This window comes from Neophocaena asiaeorientalis, unplaced genomic scaffold, assembly GCF_003031525.2.
Source record: "Neophocaena asiaeorientalis asiaeorientalis breed wild unplaced genomic scaffold, Neophocaena_asiaeorientalis_V1.1 scaffold429, whole genome shotgun sequence".
NCBI classification, from domain to species: domain Eukaryota; kingdom Metazoa; phylum Chordata; class Mammalia; order Artiodactyla; family Phocoenidae; genus Neophocaena; species Neophocaena asiaeorientalis.
The window spans coordinates 2,942,013-2,960,205 of NW_020173550.1; the positions used below are offsets into that span (position 1 = coordinate 2,942,013).

Genomic DNA, 18,193 nt, shown 5'->3' on the forward strand with positions numbered 1-18,193 from the left:
ACGGCCGCTGACTAATCTGACAGCTCCAGCCCTGCTCCTCTCTGTGGGGTCTGGCCACCCTCCATTCAGCCTCGATGGCCTGCCCCAGCGGGGTGGCCTCCAACCTATTACCACGGGCGCTTCCGGCCCTGATGGGGGAGAGGGTGAGCCCCCGCGCCCCCTCTGCCCTACTGAACCAGCCGTCCTGTCCTGTGTGAGGGGCTGGCTCTGGAGGAGCAGGCTTGGCTGGGTGCCGTCCCTGGGTGACCCCCTCAGGAAGGGGGCAGACAGCTGCTCAGTGGGATTTGTGTGAAGGGATAATAATTAGGAGGTAAGTGGGAGTGCGGTCTAGACAACGGGGATGGTTTTTCAGTTACTTGCAGATTGTGGCTTTGAGAAAGCGGTCAGGCCGTCAGATCATTCGTGCTGTGGGAAAAGGCAGAGAAGAATCGGGGCTAGGGGAAAGTCCCTCTTTCTACCCCAATTCACCGGCCCTGGCTCCTGGCTAATGCCAACGTAGCCCACACTGACTGAGTTCCTGCTAGGTGCCAAGTGCTGTGCCCGTAAGAGGGTGGCTTACAGGCTGGCGGGGACACGAGAGGAAAGAGGTAAATCACAGGTGAGATGAGTGCTAAGAAGAGGATTTACAGAGGGCCTAGTCTGGGGCGGGGAGGGCTTCCTGGAAGAAGCACGGATCAGCTCTCCACCTGACAGTGGTGCTTGGCGGGGAAGGGGAGGCCCATATTTCTGGACCCCAGCTGCCAGGCCAGGGCCCTTCCAGGGCGTCCTCATCCCCAAGAAGCCCCAGGCCCTTATCACCTACCCCTTGAGATGCTTGACCCTCCCCTTGGGCTGCTTGGCGGCTGCGGGGAGGGAGGATTGAGGATGAAGGAAAGGGAGTGAGAGTCAGGCAGGGCGTGGAGGCAACTGACCTTGTCCTGGGCAGGACCCCCTGCTGGGAAGCAGAAGCAGAGCTCCCTTTGCGGGAGAAACCCCCTCAGGATCTACAGCAATAAAAAAGGGCCCCCCCCCCCCAGCTCTCTTTTGCTGCAGCCTCTACTGACGGGGGTTGGGGTATAATGAATATCTGTGTGCTCATAAAACAGACTAATGACTGCCTTCATTTAATGGACCCCTTTTATCCTTACTGGTTCCCAAACCAGAAGGGACCGTCCTGGGGGCTGAGGTCTGGAGCCTCGTGGTAGCCACAGCCCCCAGCTGTTTGGGTTGGGGTCCCACTGGTTACTGAAGCCCCTCGGAGGCTGCCTTTCCTCCTCCATCCCTTATCAGGTTGAAACCGCCCCGAGGAGTCTAGGGAGATGCCTGACAGTGACCAGCCTTAGGAAGTGGGCAGGGGATGGGGAGGGAGGAAGCATATGCACCCTGGTTCTTACGGACAGTGTCGACACTCGTAACACGTGGCTGCAGAGAAAGGGCACCTAGCAGCGGCTGACTGTGCCACGCCCCCTTCCTCTGCCCCACACCTATACCAATAGGAGCTCACAAATCATCCCAGTGTCAGCTCCTTCACTTGAGAAGAGCTAGACCCCGGGAGGGAGGGGCTTGCCTGACGATTCACCAGCAACACCTGTGTTCCGCTTGGGCGGTCTCCCTGCTTGGGACTAGCCAAGCCTGATCCTGTTTGGCTTCCTGGAGCTCGGTGAGATCACAGCCCTGGGTGTTGTGGCTGCAGGCTGGTGTGACCTGCCATGCAGGAAATATTTTTAAAGACATACTTGCCCCTGTGTTCCCAGGATTAGCTCATTGAGAGACTCAAGTTGTTCTTTGAGTCCCGTCCCTACCCCATTTGATTGTAGAAAGCTGTCAGGGGAACGTGAGTTCACTTGGGATAAAATGGGTAGTGGAAGTAAACAATCCAATACACTTGTCATGGAGAAGCCCCTGGTGGTGGCCAGGGGACCTTGGGTGGCCGGTAGCATCTGAGGCAGGTGGGATGGGCAGAATCAGAGTCCCCACACCCTGGAGGATGGAGGGACAGGCCAATTTTCTTTCCCTAGAGTTCCGGAACTGCCTAACTGTGGTCTTTCGGTCAGAGACTAGAGAGGAGCCACAGGCCATCATGACAAGGTCTGCCAGTGGCAAGAAACTCTGAGTCAGCCTGCAGCCTCAGTGTTCCCATCTGGGCGCTGGCCCAGCCCTGCCTCCAGGCCATCTGCAGATAATTGGGGTCAGAGGAGGGCAGAGGATCCCAGGAATGTAGGTTCCTGGGCCCCTGACCAACCTCCCATTTTCGGTGCCCTCCCCTTGGAGACAGTCGCCCCCTGACAATGCAGAGCAGAAAAAGCATCCCCCACCCGATACCTGGCCTCTCGGCAGGAGGCACCGTGGTAGGAAAGGCACCTTTAGAAAGGCTCAGAGAGCAAACAAGTGAGGTGAGTCACTCGGAGGTGGTGTCGTGGTTATTAGGCAGTAACAACCACCGTCCAATACGTGTGTGTCGGCCGCTCTCCTCTCTTGAGGCCTATCAGGTACTTTCATGCTATGGTATCATTTAACCCTCCTCCCCAAGGAGGCAGAAAGGACAAGGCTTATCATCCCCAATTTGCAGTTGGTGAACACAAGCTCCCAAGAGGTTAAGTGACTTGCCCGAGGTTATAGTCCCGATTGGCTGCAGATCTGGGAATGGAATCCAGGTGTCCTGGTCCATGATCTAAGCCTCCTGACTCATAGTCCAAGGTTACTTTGCCTGTACCTCATAACAAAGGGGGCTGTGTTCAGGAAATCAGTTCTGGAGCGAAGAGATGATTTCTTTCCCCTTTGCCAGAATTTCTTGGGTGACCCTGAATATGCTCAGATTGGGCTGAAGGGCCAGTTGAGATCTTCTTAAATCTCTCCTGGGTCATGCCCAGGCCTGGGGGCAGGAAACTTTTTGGACAGGAGTGGGTCACTTTTGCCGGTGTCCTCCTGACTTAGGGGACCCTGTAAGGCCACTGAGAGGGGCGTGGGCTGTGATGAGTCAACAGTTCACTAGCTTTAGGTTCTGCAGAGGCATCGGCAACCTGATGTGGAGGTAGGATCTGGAGGAATGAGGGGTGGCCAGGTGAACTGGGGAGGGCCTGGAGCCCTGTGGCTGGAGGATTTACCAGTGCGTTGCTGAGAGCTCTCCTCAGGCCCTTGGCTTGACTAATAAGAGTTGAGGTTCCCTGTGAGCTTGGCTCTGTAGTTTCTGTCTCAATCAATGCCCTCCTCTGCTTCTCCTTATCTTTCCAGTCTAGTTTCCACTTGTTTTCCACTATGAAGCCTTCCTCAAGTGCTCTCTCCTAGTGTTTCCCCTCTGTAGTACAGAAGCATCCCCCACCCCCGCCCCAGGCTAGACCCACAGCTGTTTGCTCTTCTGCATCTCCTCTGGCCCTGAGTTCTTCCAGAGCATCTTGTTTTGGCCCCCCGCTGCTCTGTCTCCTGCTCCTGTGGCAGAGGTACATACCCGGGCCTGGAGGGGAGGGACTGACACACACCCAGCGCAGGCCTGGTCCAGGCATTCGACATTCATCAGTGCACTTGATCATCCCAATGACCCTTCAAGGAAGGAAATGGAGGCTGGGGGAGAGCAGCCACTTGTTCAGGTCATTAGGTGGCAGAAGTGGGATTAAACCCAGATATTGCTGATTTCAGACGTGATTCTTTTCACCCAGTTCAATGCTGCCTCTCAAATGCTTGCTTAGAAGAATGTGGGAGAAAGTGACAAAATGGATTATATGTCTATGGGACTGAGTCAAGGCGCTGTCCCCTGGCTTGAAAAATGAACCCAACCTGTGGCAGAAGAAGCATTTATATTTCATTAGATTCAGTTCGCTTGTTTGCTTCCTCCTTTTTTCCCAGGAAACATTTTTGCTGCAGTGATTTGTGAAAGGGCCTCAGGGCCATCCCTGTTAGATGTGCCCCTCACCCCCTGCCAATGGAAGGAGCTGCGCCATATCTCTGTGAATCCAGGAGCCCGGGTGTGAAAGCCACCATGCGGGATGGAGAGAGGCCTGGTCACAAGGGCTGATCCATCTGGGGATAGGTTGGGCTCTTCAGGTATGGAAAACCACAAGCCATATCTGTGGCCCCTGACCGTAGGGTCTGTGATTCTGTTCTCTGGCCTTTATGGAGCAGGGTGTGGGAGAGTGTCGGTCTCCCAGATTAGGAGTAGCTGGTCAGCTCTCGACCACAGGATTTCCCTTGCTTTCCTCCCCTTCTCTCTTATTGCAGCTTCTTCCTCCTCTGTTCTCTTTTCTCTCCAGTCTCTTCCTCTTCACCCTTCTCTTCTGCCCTCTTCTCCTCTTTCTCCTCCTCTCCTTCCTCCGTGGACCCCAAGCTTCTATCAGGAAACCAATTTCTTCATATTGGCTCCCCTAGTCTACCTCCTCCCTATCCATCCAATACAACATTCTGTGATGATGGAAATGTTCTAGATCTGTGCTGTCTTATGTAGTAGCTGGTAGCCACATGTGGCTATTGAACAGTTCAAATGTGGCTCGTGCTGGTGAGGAACTGAATTTTTAAACATTAAAAAAATTTTTGATTAAGTTTAATTTTAATTGGCACATGTGGCTGGTAGCTACTGAGCTGGACATCAGAGCTCTAAACGATACGTAGTGCTGGACCCGCCTGGAGGTGCCGCTCCTTGTCCAGGCCCTGCCTCTCCCCCAAACCTCTGTGGGACCCAGCTTCCCTCCTGTGCTCAGCTTCCTGATCTGCGACCTGTGAGAGGCCACGGGGTTCTGGGGGCTTGGAGCTGGATGACCCTGGGCATTGGATCTGGACTCTTCTGTCAAATAATTAAAATAATTTCTTGAGGAAGTTGCCCTAGCCTCAAGGTTTCCTTGCAACGCTGAGTTCAGTGCTTCTCCGGGCCGGAGCCTGCTATGATCAGATCTGGGCGAGTCAGTGTGAACAGCAGGACAGGCGCTGTGTGTGTGTGTGTGTGTGTGTGTGTGTGTGAGTCACCTATGCACGTATGTGTGCATGCATGCACAAAGGTGTGTGGATGTGGTGGAGGGTTGAGGCGCAGCAGTGAGACCCTGAGGATCCTACCTAACTGAACAGCCTGAGACCGGGAAAGCGGTTGAAGGCTGCTTAGATGGGGAAGGTTGTGGTCTGACTCTACTTCTGCTGGGCGTCTGCCCAGTCCTCGGCCCGGAGTGTTCCAATGATGCCCCAGACTTCCTCTTTTGCCATAAAAGTACCCCAGAAAGGCTTTCCACAGAGGCCCCAGGGGTTTTCTCAGGGAATGTGTGAGTTTGTGAGCAGGAGACCCAGGCTGCGTGCGGTCTCCCACAGAGCCTGGCATTGGAGGGAGGTGTGTCCCAGCCTGGGGTGGGGAGGGGAGGGGGTCTCACCTGGACCCAGGGCCTGGCTTATGCAATGCTTAGACTCTTAGTCAATTCCAACAACTTGGACGGACACACACACACACACACACGCGCACACACACACATGTGCACACACTGCGTAGGGAGGTGTGGAAGGGAAATAAATTAGCCTTTGCTGCTTTGCCCTCCCTCCAAGCCTCTGCCACCGCAGATTTCCCCCCCCCACATTTGGAGATAAAGGGGGATGCCCCGAGAGAGGGTGTTCTTAGGCGTCTTGGTTGAGATGGAGGCTCCAAGCCTATGAGACGGGAGGAACCACTGAGAGGAGCCCTCTGGGGGCAGGGAGAGAAGCCCACCAGCCAGTAAGTGATGGGACATGGTCAGAGTGTGGACAGAATGGGATGCCTTCTCTTCTGCCCCAGAAGGTGTGCCCAGGCCTCAGGGATCCTGGGTCACAGAACCCCCCTGATGGAGAGTTGCATCAGGGCGCAGCTGCATGCTAGATACCTTGGGGGAGAGGGCACTGAGGGCTTGAGATCCTAATTTTCCAGTCTTTGGGTGCTTAGGGTCAAACCCTCAGCCTCCACCAGTGCCCCACCCCCTCTCCAACTGCACACAGATGGAAGGGGTGGCTGGGGGGTGAGTGAAGAAAGGATGTGTGTGTGTGTGGATCAGAGGTAACCGGGCTTTTATCAGCCCCGAGTCAGGGAGGTGGGTGGGAACAGCGTCAGGTAGTCCTGGAGTTCCCCACAAGCCCTGCTCCCCACAAGGGCTTCCTGGGAAAAGAGCCCTTCCTGACTGGGAAGCCGCGAGGCTCTGCCTGCAGACCAGGCCTCTCTCTCTGCCGTCACTGTACATGCAGGAGCTTTCACAGAAAGTGAGCGACTTAGCAGCAGACCTGCCTGGAGGCAGGGAGCTGGACCAGACGACCAGTTGGGTCCCTTCGAACTCTGGAATTCCACACAGGGGACTCACCACACCCATGCCTCTTGGCTGTGTGGACCCACAGTGGTCCACAGAGAGTCTGGGGTGGGGGGAGCCCCTGTTGGAACTAGGGAAAGGACATTCTGAGGTGAGGGTACAGAAAGGGGTGTCCCACAGAGCTCTGCTTTCACTTCTCTGGAAGGAGAATGGGCATAGTTGAAAAGGTCTGAAAATTGCTATTCGGTTATGCATGGTTTTGGCAGGAAAGCTGAGGGCTGTGTTCTTCCTTTATCATAGCTGGCAGCCCGGACTCTCCACAATGCAGTGAAGGGGAGCCTGAGGTCTGGCTGGTGGGTACATCCCTCACACGTCTCTTGGGCCTCTGTGTAGCTCTTCTTGCTTTAGATCTGTGGGCAAGAGGTCCCCTCTCTGTCATGTCAGCCCTAGGAGCACAGCTGCCTTCCCAGGCTCATGACCTCCACTGACCCTGCTTGAACTGAAAGCCACACCTGCCCCCGCCCCTGCCTCTCCCTACCTCCTCCCTCCCCGGACAGGGGAGTCACCACCCAGGGCCTGGCCCCCAGACACAGCACATGGATCAACTCTCTGAGATGGTCGCCATTTGCCTGTCTGGACATTGCCTTTCCCTCGCTCTCTTTGAGCAGATTCCCCGTGTAGGTGGGTAGCTGCCGACAGCCGTGGAAGCACAGATGAGCCGTGGATGATGAGATCTGAAGGGAGTTCAGAGACCCCTTAGCGAGGTCTACCCTCTACCTTTTACTGAGGAACCAATTCAGGGCCCCGGCATCCACAGGACCACTTATAGGCAGCATGGCTCTGGAACCCGGTTCTCCTGATTCCCGGTGTGAGATACCTTATACCAAATGAAGTCCTTCATTTTCCCAGGGGCTTGGATGTGCATGCAGCTGGGATTTGGAAAAACTGACCCCGGGCAGAATTTTCTCTTCTTCCAAGATCTAAGTGGATCATTCTGGGTACCTGGCTGGTGTTTAATAAATGCCTGTTGATTGACCTGTGTCTCCGGGTGAATCCTCTCTCCTTTTCTAGAGGAAGGAGGGGGCAGACCCTGTAGGAGCTTGGTTTATCCCTTCCTTGCTCTCTTCTAGATTTCCACTCCTGTCCGGCAGTTAGAAAAGAGGATGCCAGAGGACCCACACTCCCCCATCGCTAGGGGCACGCTTTGCTGTCTCTTAGCTTCCTGCAGCGCCAGGACCCGAGGCAAGGAGTCAGTCTAACTAGGGCAGCCACCCTGACTGTTAGAGAAATAAACAAGGTATAGGTATTGTACCGAGGGGAGAGGAGTTACCTCAAAAGTATCTCAGAAAAGAAGAAAGCCAAATTTTTATATGAGGTGCATGGATGGGGGGAGAAGGAGAAAAAAAAAAAGCCTGGGTAATTAAGTTAATAGGTTTCTTAAAGAATGCCCATGTGAGTGATGTTCGACACATTCAAGTGTTGACAAGAAGGTATTTAACTTGACACCCACGCAGCGGGCAGAAGCGTGCTCTCGGCTCCGACGCACCTTCTTTGTCTGAAACTTGTAGTAAAACTCAGTGCTGGCTTGTGAAATCTGTCCCAGGGAATCCGTGTTGCAGGGGGTCCAAGGTCAAGCCTCCTGCTTCTGGACAGAGTTGGGGTGGGTGAGGGTTGCTACCCTAAACCTAAGTCCCTAGATTAGGAGAGCAAAGGCTGGGGTCCTCAACTCAGAAGCCCACGGGAGCTGTTATTCTGGGGGTCTCGGAGGGCCCACAAGACTATTTTTGACTCTTGCAGGTGGTTGGAATGAAACTCTGTCCCTTCTCTCCAAGATCCAGTTGCCTTGTGGACCTTGGGTCTGATACCCAGGAACATCTGTGCGGTCCTGGGGCTTCCCTAGCACGATGAACTAGTGGGATAATCTGGGTGAATTGGTGAATATGGATTTTCCCTTTCTCTTAAACCTGTAGTAGGGAGAGAGGCCCCAAATCACCGGGCTAGTGGAAAGAAGCCTTGCCTTGGAGGAGGAGGAGGAGGGGGAAGGGGTGTGTGTGTGTGTGTGTGTGTGTGTGTGTGTGTGTGTGTACTTAAAGAAAACTTTGGATTACTCTCGTTTGAAAGCACAGGGGCATAAATTACCATTCCTAAAACAAAGGAGCTTCTCCTTTTGCCAAGCAGCCTGCTTCAAAGGCCCCGGACGAGGATGGGGTTCCTTGCCTGCTGCGGTCTTATCAGCCTGCCTTTCTGCCCAGCTGTCATCCAACCCTCTTGTCATCAGCCATCTCTCATCCACCTTCTCTTTCTGTTACATTAAGCTCAGACTTATCGGGTGATCAGAGTTTTCAGGCTGGGACCTGAATTTCAGGGTCTCCGCCATTGTTACGGTGGCCAGATTTGTAAAGTGGAAAAATAGTGACATGAATGTCTTTGTGAAAGAAATTTTCTTTCTTAGATACTGAGCAAAACACTTTGAAAATAAAGTGACCTAACTCCACAGTTGTCTGGTCACCTTGAGGACGCGTAAATGAACAATGTGAAAAACCCTAATCAACATCCATGGTTAATGGGTTTCCAGCCTGGCAGAAAGGCTAGCACTGCCCCTCACCTAAAGTCATATACAAAGGCTGTGTGTGTCTGTGGATGTGGTGGGAAGAGTGGGGCGAATTGGAATTTCCCCTCATTTAAAAATGGCGGTCAGGAAGGCAATCCCTTCTTGCAACAAGAAAGCCTGGGTTAGCGCTTTGCTCTTGTTCTTGGCACCAGCCCTTGTTCTGGGGGCTCGTTTCTGCTTAGAGAAGCCGGTTTCCATCCAGGCAATCCCACTGTTCAGGAGATGTAGGGTTCTGGGGTTTGCACACACTCCTAAGACATTTCCGTTTCTAGGAAAAGGGAACAATTTATCATCTTTCTCCCTAACTCCTAATGCATTAGGACGCAGTATTAACGAGAAGGCTCTGGGTTGAGTAGGAGATACCTGTTAATTTTACAGTCAAATTTCCCATTCCTCCAACACTCTCCCGTCCCCATTCTCCATCATGGAGACATATCACGGCGATGTCTCTCCTTTAACTGATTGCCCAATTTGAGTTTCCTAAGAGCAAACTGAGAGGGTTCATCAGATTCCCCACTTTCCTGTTTGAAGCAGGCAGGTGGCCAGGGTGTAGCCCAGTTCAGCATATTCTTATTGAGTGCTTACCATGTACAGAGCCGAGGCTGGGGGCTATGGGACTGTAGTTCCTGCCCTTAAAAAATTTTCAGCTCACGGGAGGCGCAGAGCTGCCTGAATTATCCTTACAGTCCCAAAGAATGCACATGCCCTGCTCAGGGGCCAGGAGGCAACTGAGAGCGCCCCAGAAGCAGACAGGTTTCCAGAGAAGTCAATTCCTCGCGAGATTCCCCATTTCCTTCCGCCTCCCAGCATTGAAACTGGGGGCACCACGTGGACCTTGACAATGAGTCAACGCGGCAAGGGCAGACTTTTAGCTGGGACACCTTCTCACATAAAACCTTTTCTTGAAAATAGTTTTTCCTTCCTTCGGAGACATCTGGCCAGAGTGAAGCAGACTCCCTAGTTGTGACCAAATACTGAAATCAGATCAGTGATATTGTAGTGTGTTTCATAAGGACAGACGTTGCTGGGAGAACTAGAGAGCTGGGCAGCTCCCATAGCTGCCCAGAGCCTGAGGTTGAACCCCGAGACAGAGCCTTCCAGAGTGGCCCCCTTGCCGAAGTCCTTTCCAGGCCACCATTCCTTGTGGAGGAGGGTGGAGGGTGGAAGTCAGGGCCCTGGGCTACTGGCTTTGGTGTGCTGGTGGGTGGGTGGGTAGGAGGGCTGAATACTGGCTTTTGGACCAGACTTCCCCACCCCTGTGTGGGAGGCGTGAGGGGCTAGAGCTGGGAGGCAGGAAGTGAGCGCAGATGGGCTGCCCAGACAGCTGTGTGGGGGACAGAGCACATCTGTCTGGGTGAGTCTAGTGGGGCCCCTCCCCACAACCTCCATGCCAAGTCTACCCGTTCATCAATAGGGTGTGGGCTCAGTTTGGGTCCCAAATGGGGAAAACGGTGGGAAAGGAAAGTTTGAAGGCAGAGGCAGGAGCTAGGGGTTGCTGAGGGGGTATGTTCCCATGAGAAAAAGAATGTCTGAACTCTGGGGGAGAGGAAGGGATGAAGGGCAAAGAGAAACTTAAAAGCAAATGGATCAGATTGCATCTGCCCAGGGTGGACTTGTGGCTTCCAGGTGGCTCCTGTGAGCCCAGGGTCCAGCGTCTCCTCTGAGAAGCTACCCAACTCCTCGCCTCTGCTGTGCTCCCCAAATGTCTTACACTGCAGGAATTAAAGTCCCCGAGGTAACTGCTCCTTCTTCTGTCTCACCTACTAGCCCGCGGGTGTACCAAGATCAGAGCCCCTATCTTCTTCATCACTGAATCCTCACAGAGTAGACGCTGTAGAAGTTTGCTAAATGAGTGAGCGATTGCGTGGCCTAAATCAACACAAGGTTTCCCATTTAATGCTTTAATTTTCTCTAATTGGCTGTAAGTATTGCTGGGGAAGCTTTTCCCAAGTAGACACTCGGAGATCTTTGGGAGATAGAAACTTTCAGATTCTCATCAGGAATTTGCCTGTGGGCCTAAGGGTAGTTTACCTCTTTAAGCTCTTTTCTAGGGAGCTGAGCACAGGGGAAAGGCTCATTGTTCTAGAAACACACTGACTTGGCATCACGGCCACTTGCATGTCGTCCTTGGGGCAGCTGCTTCCCCCTCTGTGCAAAGCTATTACCTGCCTGCTACAGAGCCAGAGAGGCAGGAATTATGAATCGCGTGGACCTCCACGAGTAGGGGAGGCTTATGGCTTCCCTGCATCTGTCCTCCATCACCTCTCTCTGCCCGGTTCTCACGGCGTAATAAAAGGAGATGCGAGGGACTTCCCCGGTGGTCCAGTGGGTAAGACTCCACGCTCCCAATGCAGGGGGCCCGGGTTTGATCCCTGGTCGGGGAACTCGATACCGCAAGCATGCTGCAACTAAGAGTCCGCGTGCCGCAAGTACGAAGTCTGCACGCCGCAACTAAAAGATCCCGTGTGCCACAACTAAGATCCGGCACAGCCAATAATTAATTAATTAATCAATCAATCAATTAATTAATTAATATTCAAAAAATAAATAAATGAGCTTTAAAAAAAAAAAGGAGATGGGAGTTGGAGTTCCAGCTCTACTGTGTGGCCCCAGGGGAGTCATTTCTCCTCTCTGGGCCTCTGTGTTCTCATCTGAACAATGAAGGCTGGACTAGGGAATCTCTGAGATCTCTACCAGTTCCTAATGTCACATGTCTGGTAGAATGATGAGCAGGGAATGTGGCCCTTGATATTATCACTGTCCCCCAGAGCCTGGGCTGGGGACTTTCCCTTAACTTAGGCTTGCGGGGTTGGGGTGGGGGAAGGAAGGGCCCACAAAGCTACTGCTCCACTCGTGGACGCCTGTGTTCACCCACTTGCTGCAAAGGTGACTCTTCCTGGATGAGTTAGTCAAGTCCCGCTTGAAGCCAGAAAGTCTGCGTGAATGACTCTTAAATGTTTCCCAAGCTTCTACTCCTGTTTTCTATTACCTTGTGGGTGTAACAGAAGTGCCAATAGGGACAAAGGAAGGATTAAAGTCCCAAGGGCTTGGGCCCCAAATGCGACACGTGTACTCTTCTCTAACGCTATTTTTGTCGTCATGCTCACCACCATCACCGTCACCCATTATTAATACTGTTAAGCATTTATTGTTCTTCATTCAGCCAAGAGCAGTGGGTGAGTAAATCAGCAAGAAACCCCGGCCACAGGAAGCCTGCACCGTTTCGGGCATTTCTCTGGTCAAGGCTGGTTTCTCCAGCCCTTATGCAGGGATTAAATCTGACCCTCAGCAGGAAATGGGGCCCGTGGCTTTGAGTTCCTTTACGTGAAAGTGCTCTCCTTTCCAGAGGAAAGGTGTTATAATTCCAAGCTACTTTTGCCGCTGTGTATCTGTTTCTTATTCACATTTGTAGCTGCTACAATGCCTTGAACAGGGCACGACCAAAGGTGCTTGCTAAATGCTCATTGAAAATAGTGAATGATAATGATGTCTTATAACAAATTAAGCAGAAGTGGGCCTGGGAGTGCTCTGAAGTGCTTCTGAGCTGCCGTGAGCTGAGAAACAGTTTAACTCCTCGTCTGGGGCATCTTCCCTGCTAACGCTTAGAGCCTGGAGCCCTCGGGTTGCAAGGCTAGCAAGGGATTGGCTAGCAAGAGATTGTTTGGGAGGCAGGGTGGCCAAGACTCAGATAGGAGGTGAACAGCTGGCGCCTCCTTCTGGCCCTGCCGGGCTGGAGCGGGCCTGGGGAGGGCTGGTGCGGGAACCTCAGCCCCTCGGCTCCCAGAATGTCACCTCCCTACCACCACCCCAGCCCCTTCATCCCGAGAGAGCCCAGCTCAGGAGAGCCAGTGGAGAGCAAGGGAGGCTGTTATGTAACTGATTTAACTCCTTGCCAAACTGGTGACTAATTCAGACCGTCTCGGCCAGATTGGCTTGGCAGCTTTGGTGTCAGCTGCAGGAGGCCCGGCTGGTTCGTGGCTGGTTCTCACACCCTCTGCTGGAAGGATGTCTCAGCTCCCTTGCTGGCCTGGGCCACCACCAACCTCAACCACGGCTCCATCAGCACTCCTGCCTACCGGAGACCTTCTCCGTAGGCGTCCAATCCCCCAACTTTGTGTCCCTTCCTGCCCTCCAAAAAGAGGCCAGGAAGACAGTTCATTTATGTCTGCCCCCGAGACAGTTCATTTACGCCTGGGGCTCACTGAGGCCCTTCATTTTGCACCTGGTGAGGGTGAAGGGCGCTGTGGCCTGCTGCCCTTGGCTGGCTGGCCGGCGGGAGGGTTTTGGCTGCTAAAGTTGGCACTGTTGGGTCCAGAACTCGGGGCCCTTCTCCACCACTTCTCAAGGGGAAAGGACTCCAGGGAACACCTGCCCTCACCCAGTCTCCTGGCCTTGGACCCCGGGCCCTCCAGGTCACAGGCTGCCTGGGTGATGCCGGGAGAGGCCTGGGCTCACTGCTTCGGTTCTCACTTTTCTTTTTTAAGAGGGGGTGCTTGGTAAGCCCAGCCCGTCCCTCTTGCAGAAGGCCATCCTGAGGGGGAACGTGGAGGGAGGACATTTGTGCTTATTTGGACACAGTTCAGGGAAAAACACAAAGAGGTGTCCTGACAAGGCCCACGGTACTCATAGACATGAGTGCTGAGGATTAGTTTATTTAATCCTTAACCACGCAGCCCTCTCTGCTTGGGATTACTCCCATTTTACAGGTGGGGAAACTGAGGCTGAAAGCAATTGGGTGGTTTGCCAAAGCTGGTAAGTGGCTGAGCTGGGCTTTAAACTCACTCCCCAGTGGCTTGGGAGCCTAAGCTGGCTCTGATACACTGCCTTCCCATGGCATTCCTGGGATGGGTTCCCGAGGCCTTTGAAAGACTTGTACATCTCAGCAGCTTCATGGCAACTGCCCAGCTAGACCCAGAAAATAATACTACCCTGTACTGCTGCTTCCTTCCGCCAAGCCCCACACAGACATGATCTCATTCACTTTCCCACAGTCCCATGTGGACTAAGGAGGGGGTGGGGACTCCGTTTCCCAGGGAGGAAAGGGAGGCACAGAGAGGGACGCTGGCCTGTTCTAGGTCACAAAGCTGGCTGGCGGCAGAGCTGGGACTGGAAATCAGGCATCCCTGACCTTGAGGGCGGTTATTTAGCTTGATGAGTATGGGCTAGAATCACCCCCGAGATACAGCAACTTGGGGTGCTTTTCTTAAGGGCTGACTCAGTGGCTGAAACAGCTCCAAGATAGCTGGGCTTGTGTTAAAAAAAGGAAATCTGAGATGCATATAAAGGCAATCTGTATGCCAAGAAAGAGGCGCTGGGACTAGTGGTCACCACACTAGCTCCCCTCCTGGCCAGTCGCGGCACCGTCTCTCTGCTTCCCTTCCCCGGATGCCCTGGGGCTCAGATGCAGCCCTGGTGTGATGGAAAGAACAGTGGCTTTGAGGTCATGGAACCTGGAGAGGATATTCACTAGGGACCCATAAATCAGTCATTTCCCCTCTCAGCTTTTCCACTTTTCACTGAAAAAGTGAGGATACTAACTACATGAAATAGACATTGTGTGTGAAAAATTTCATCAACTATAAAGCCTGCAGAGAGAGAGAAATTACTGGTGTTCCCTTCAACCCGATCTCATCTCTACTAAAGACCTTTTTAAAAATGGCTTTGAAGCGGCGGGTCACACAGCAATTGTCCTGGTCAAACGTCTGTCTTCCCTACTGTGGCTTTTCCACTTGGATCTCTGGTACCCAATGTCTGGTCCCGAATCAAATGTTCCCTGGGTGGCCCCATGGGCTCCAGGACAGGGCTGGCAAACTTTTTACAAAGGCCCACCTGGTAAATATTTGAGGTTTCGTGGGCCACAGGCGATTTTGGTCACATGTTCTTTGTTTCTTTCTTTCTTTTCTTACAACTCTTTAAAAATGTAAGAAACATTCTTAGTTCACAGGTCTTACAAAAACAGGCCGATTTGGCCCGCGGGCTGTAGTTTGCTATGCCTGGCCTAGTGTAAAGTTGGGGGCGGGGGAAGTTTGCAAGTAGAAAAGGCCTAGACCCCCAGTTTTGCTGCCTGCCTGCCTGAGGGCCTTAGGATCACTCTTCAACCTCCCCGGGACTTAGTGAATTGTCTGCCTCGTGGCTGTAATAGTCCCTGCTTACTTCAGAGGGCTGCGGTGAGGGTTCTCAACAGAAAGCGTCTACACCGCAGCAGGTGCCTGAGAGATGCGGGGTGGTATCATTACGGCTCAGTGAGTGAGGGACGGCCCACCCCGTCCTTTGTGTGGTGGGGAGGACAGCACCCTCCCAGAGTCTGGGGTATTCTACAAGGTGACCAACCAAGGCCCTGCTCGGAAGGCAGAGGCCCAGGGTTTCATGAGGAGACGAAGACCTGGGGTTACGTCGAGGGGCTGGTTGTAGGGTTGGGACCTTTGTCCCACCACCAGCTTTGTCTTGGGCAGGAGGTGGCGTCTGGGAGTCTGTGGGGCTACGAGAGGCTCCACACAGACCTGAGGCCCAGGGGGACCCAGGGCTTTGCCGAGAGGACACCGGCGACTCCCTGGTCCCCTTGAGTCCTGGCTTGTTGTCAAGTGAAAAACTAGAGAAGGAAGCAGTTGTGAAAAAAGTGTGGGTCAGAGCAAGCTCTTTTCATTAATAATAAGAGCCACCATGTACGGAGCACTTTTGTGTCCTGGGTGTTGGGGGCTGTATGCCCACCCCCCCATCCCGCCAGCGAGCCCAGGCAATGCTGGGGCGGGAAGGGTGGGGGAAGGCTCACAGCTGCAGGGGCTGGAGCCGGGCGAGGATGGTCCTGCTTTCTTTGATGTTCCACTGCCTCCTGGGAGCCTAGCTCTGCCCGTGGGTTCAGGTTTGGGTGGATACTCAGGTCAGGGGAGTGTGAGATCTTGATTCTTTTTCTTTCTTTCTATTTTTTCTTTTTTTAAAATTATGTGGTAGTTATCTTTAAGTACAAAGACTTTTCCAATCATGTCACTTAGAGATCATTTTATCCACTGCTCTGTTTGCCGTCAGTCTCTTGTCTCTCTCCTCAGCAATGGTAAGGTGGATACCCTTTCCACGAGGAAGAGAGATCCATGGTTTGTTGCCTTTGCCAATAACGAAAATGTTGGAGAGCCGGGTGGCAAAGCTATTGCCTTTGGCATCTTTCACATGAACTACATCAAAAGAACCAGGATGTCTCTCCCGGTTAGTGATCACACCAATTCTTCCCAGGTTAGCACCTCCAGTCACCGTGCACAGGTTACCAGTGTCAAATCTGATGAAATCAGTAATCTTGCCAGTCTCCAAATCAGTTTGAATGGTGTCATTCACCTTGATGAGGGGATCATGGTAGCGGATGGTGCGAGCATCGTGGGTCACCAGATGAGGGATTCCTTTTGTCTCCACAAAGATCATTCTCACTTTGCACAACTTATACTTGGCCTCCTCAGGTGTAATATGATGAACAGCAAAGCGAACCTTGGTGTCATAGATCAGAAGAAAATTCTCTCCAGTCTTGTCAATGCTGATGACATCCATAAAACCAGCAGGGTAGGTTATATCAGTGAGGACCTTGCCATCAATCTTAATGGAACGCTGCATGCATATCTTCTTTACTTCATCTCCTGTTAGGGCATACTTAAGTCTGTTCCTTGAGACATTCCCTGAGCTTGTGGGGACTGGTAGATGGATGAGGAGAAAACACACCAGTCAGTTTATCCAGCATCCAATGCTTTGGAGCTGCTGTGTGCTTCAGGTGTTTCTTGGGACCGCGAGCCATGGCTGCGCTAGGCACGAAAAGAGAGGCGATTCTTCTTTTTGAGAAATACAGTGAAAAGGACTAGTTCCTCGGCTGCTGGAGAAACCCCATCATCACCCAGCCGTGGAACCTGGAGCACTCTCTTCTGTGTACTTGTGCCATCCCGTGGCTGGTTCTGGAGGGTCACCTGCGACCAGCCTCCTGGGCTGGAACTCAGCAGTGTGACTCGGTGCACAGCGGGCCATGTCTTCCTATCACCAACACCCTGCTTATTTCTGTGCCCCTTTCCACGTATAATTCACTGTTCCTGTATCTAGAAAGCCATCCTGTTACTTCTTTACCTGGTAAACTTCTACTCAATCCTTTAAAACATAGCTCAAATGTCACCTCCTCCAGGAAGCCTTCCAAGACTACCCAGGCACAGTTAGTATCTCCCTGTTCTGCCTTCAGGCACTTTGATTGTTATACTATTTGGGGGTGGGGGAAAGCTCAGAGCAGCTAAATAACCTGCCCGAGGTGAGCCTGGGGTCTGAATCCAGGCAGTATGACCTCAGTGCCCTCCCTCCTAACCACTAAATGATATTGCCTCTCTGACACTAGTTATAATTACCCCAAACTGTGATGATAAGTTTATGGGTCTGTAAATGGCCCGTGAGCTGAGGCCACGACTTACGTATCTTTGCTGCCGCAGAATGTAGCACAGCGCAGTGTACACGGTAGGCACTTAGTGGTGGCTCATGGAAAGAATGTTGAATACAGAGCCTGTGGGGGTTGGGCCCACTAAAGGAAGGTGGGGTGCTGGGAGCCGGGAAAGGAAGACAAGTGGGGGACACAGCTGAGTGGGTGGGGCTTGCTTGACCCCGGGGGGGAGGAGGTTCCTGCTGCCAGCTGCCATGCCATCTTGGAATCACGAGCCTGGCAAGAACAACAGAAGGATGTCCTGACGCTGCTTAGTAAGCACCTTCAACATGCTAGGAAGTGCTTCACACAAGGGCATTCTAAGTCCAGGATAAAGGACGGCTAGTTCAAATCCCTAGACAGCTCACGAAGGCAGTGCCTTTGCAGGATGCACTTTGGCAAAGGATCGTCCTGAGGCTGGGTCTGGACTCCGTGCCCCGTACGTTCTGAACCTTGCCGGCCCTCTGAGAAGCCAGGTTGTTGAGGGAAGTTGCATGAATTCCCGTGTTGGGGAGTCCTCTTTTGTACCATGCAGCTCTGTTTACAGCGGACTGGCTGCCCGGAGGAGCAGAGTTTTCGGGGGAGCAAGGAGATGGGCATCAGGACACTTTCATCTCTTCCCGGCTCTCTCCACCCACAGGAGGTGGGACCCAGCCGGGGCCCAAAGCCTGGAGCCTCCCAGCAAGCCAGGTGGGCCTGTGAGGTCATGCTTCCTGCCACACTTGCAGGTGGCCCTTTCCTGGGGCGCCAGCAGGTGTCGGGGGCAGGGGTGGTGTACGGGGGACCCCTTTAGCATCCCCAGTCCCCTCTGGGGGCTGGAGGTGCCCCTTGAAGCCACTGGAAACCTCTTTTCTTGCCCGGAAGAGGTCCAAAGCATGCGTGGCTGCTGACACGGGGGAGGGGGGATGGGGGGATGGGGGAGAGAGAGAAGACCCCCCT

At 53.2% G+C, this 18,193-nt stretch overlaps 1 protein-coding gene and 1 pseudogene across 3 annotated transcripts in view; both read right to left on the reverse strand.

The window, feature by feature from the left end:
* The window catches only part of PEBP4 (phosphatidylethanolamine binding protein 4), a 253,860-nt gene that overhangs the window by 28,423 nt on the left and 207,244 nt on the right, over positions 1 to 18,193 (reverse strand). The window lies entirely within an intron of this gene.
* On the reverse strand, positions 15,812 to 16,597 carry LOC112401429 (40S ribosomal protein S4, X isoform-like; annotated as a pseudogene).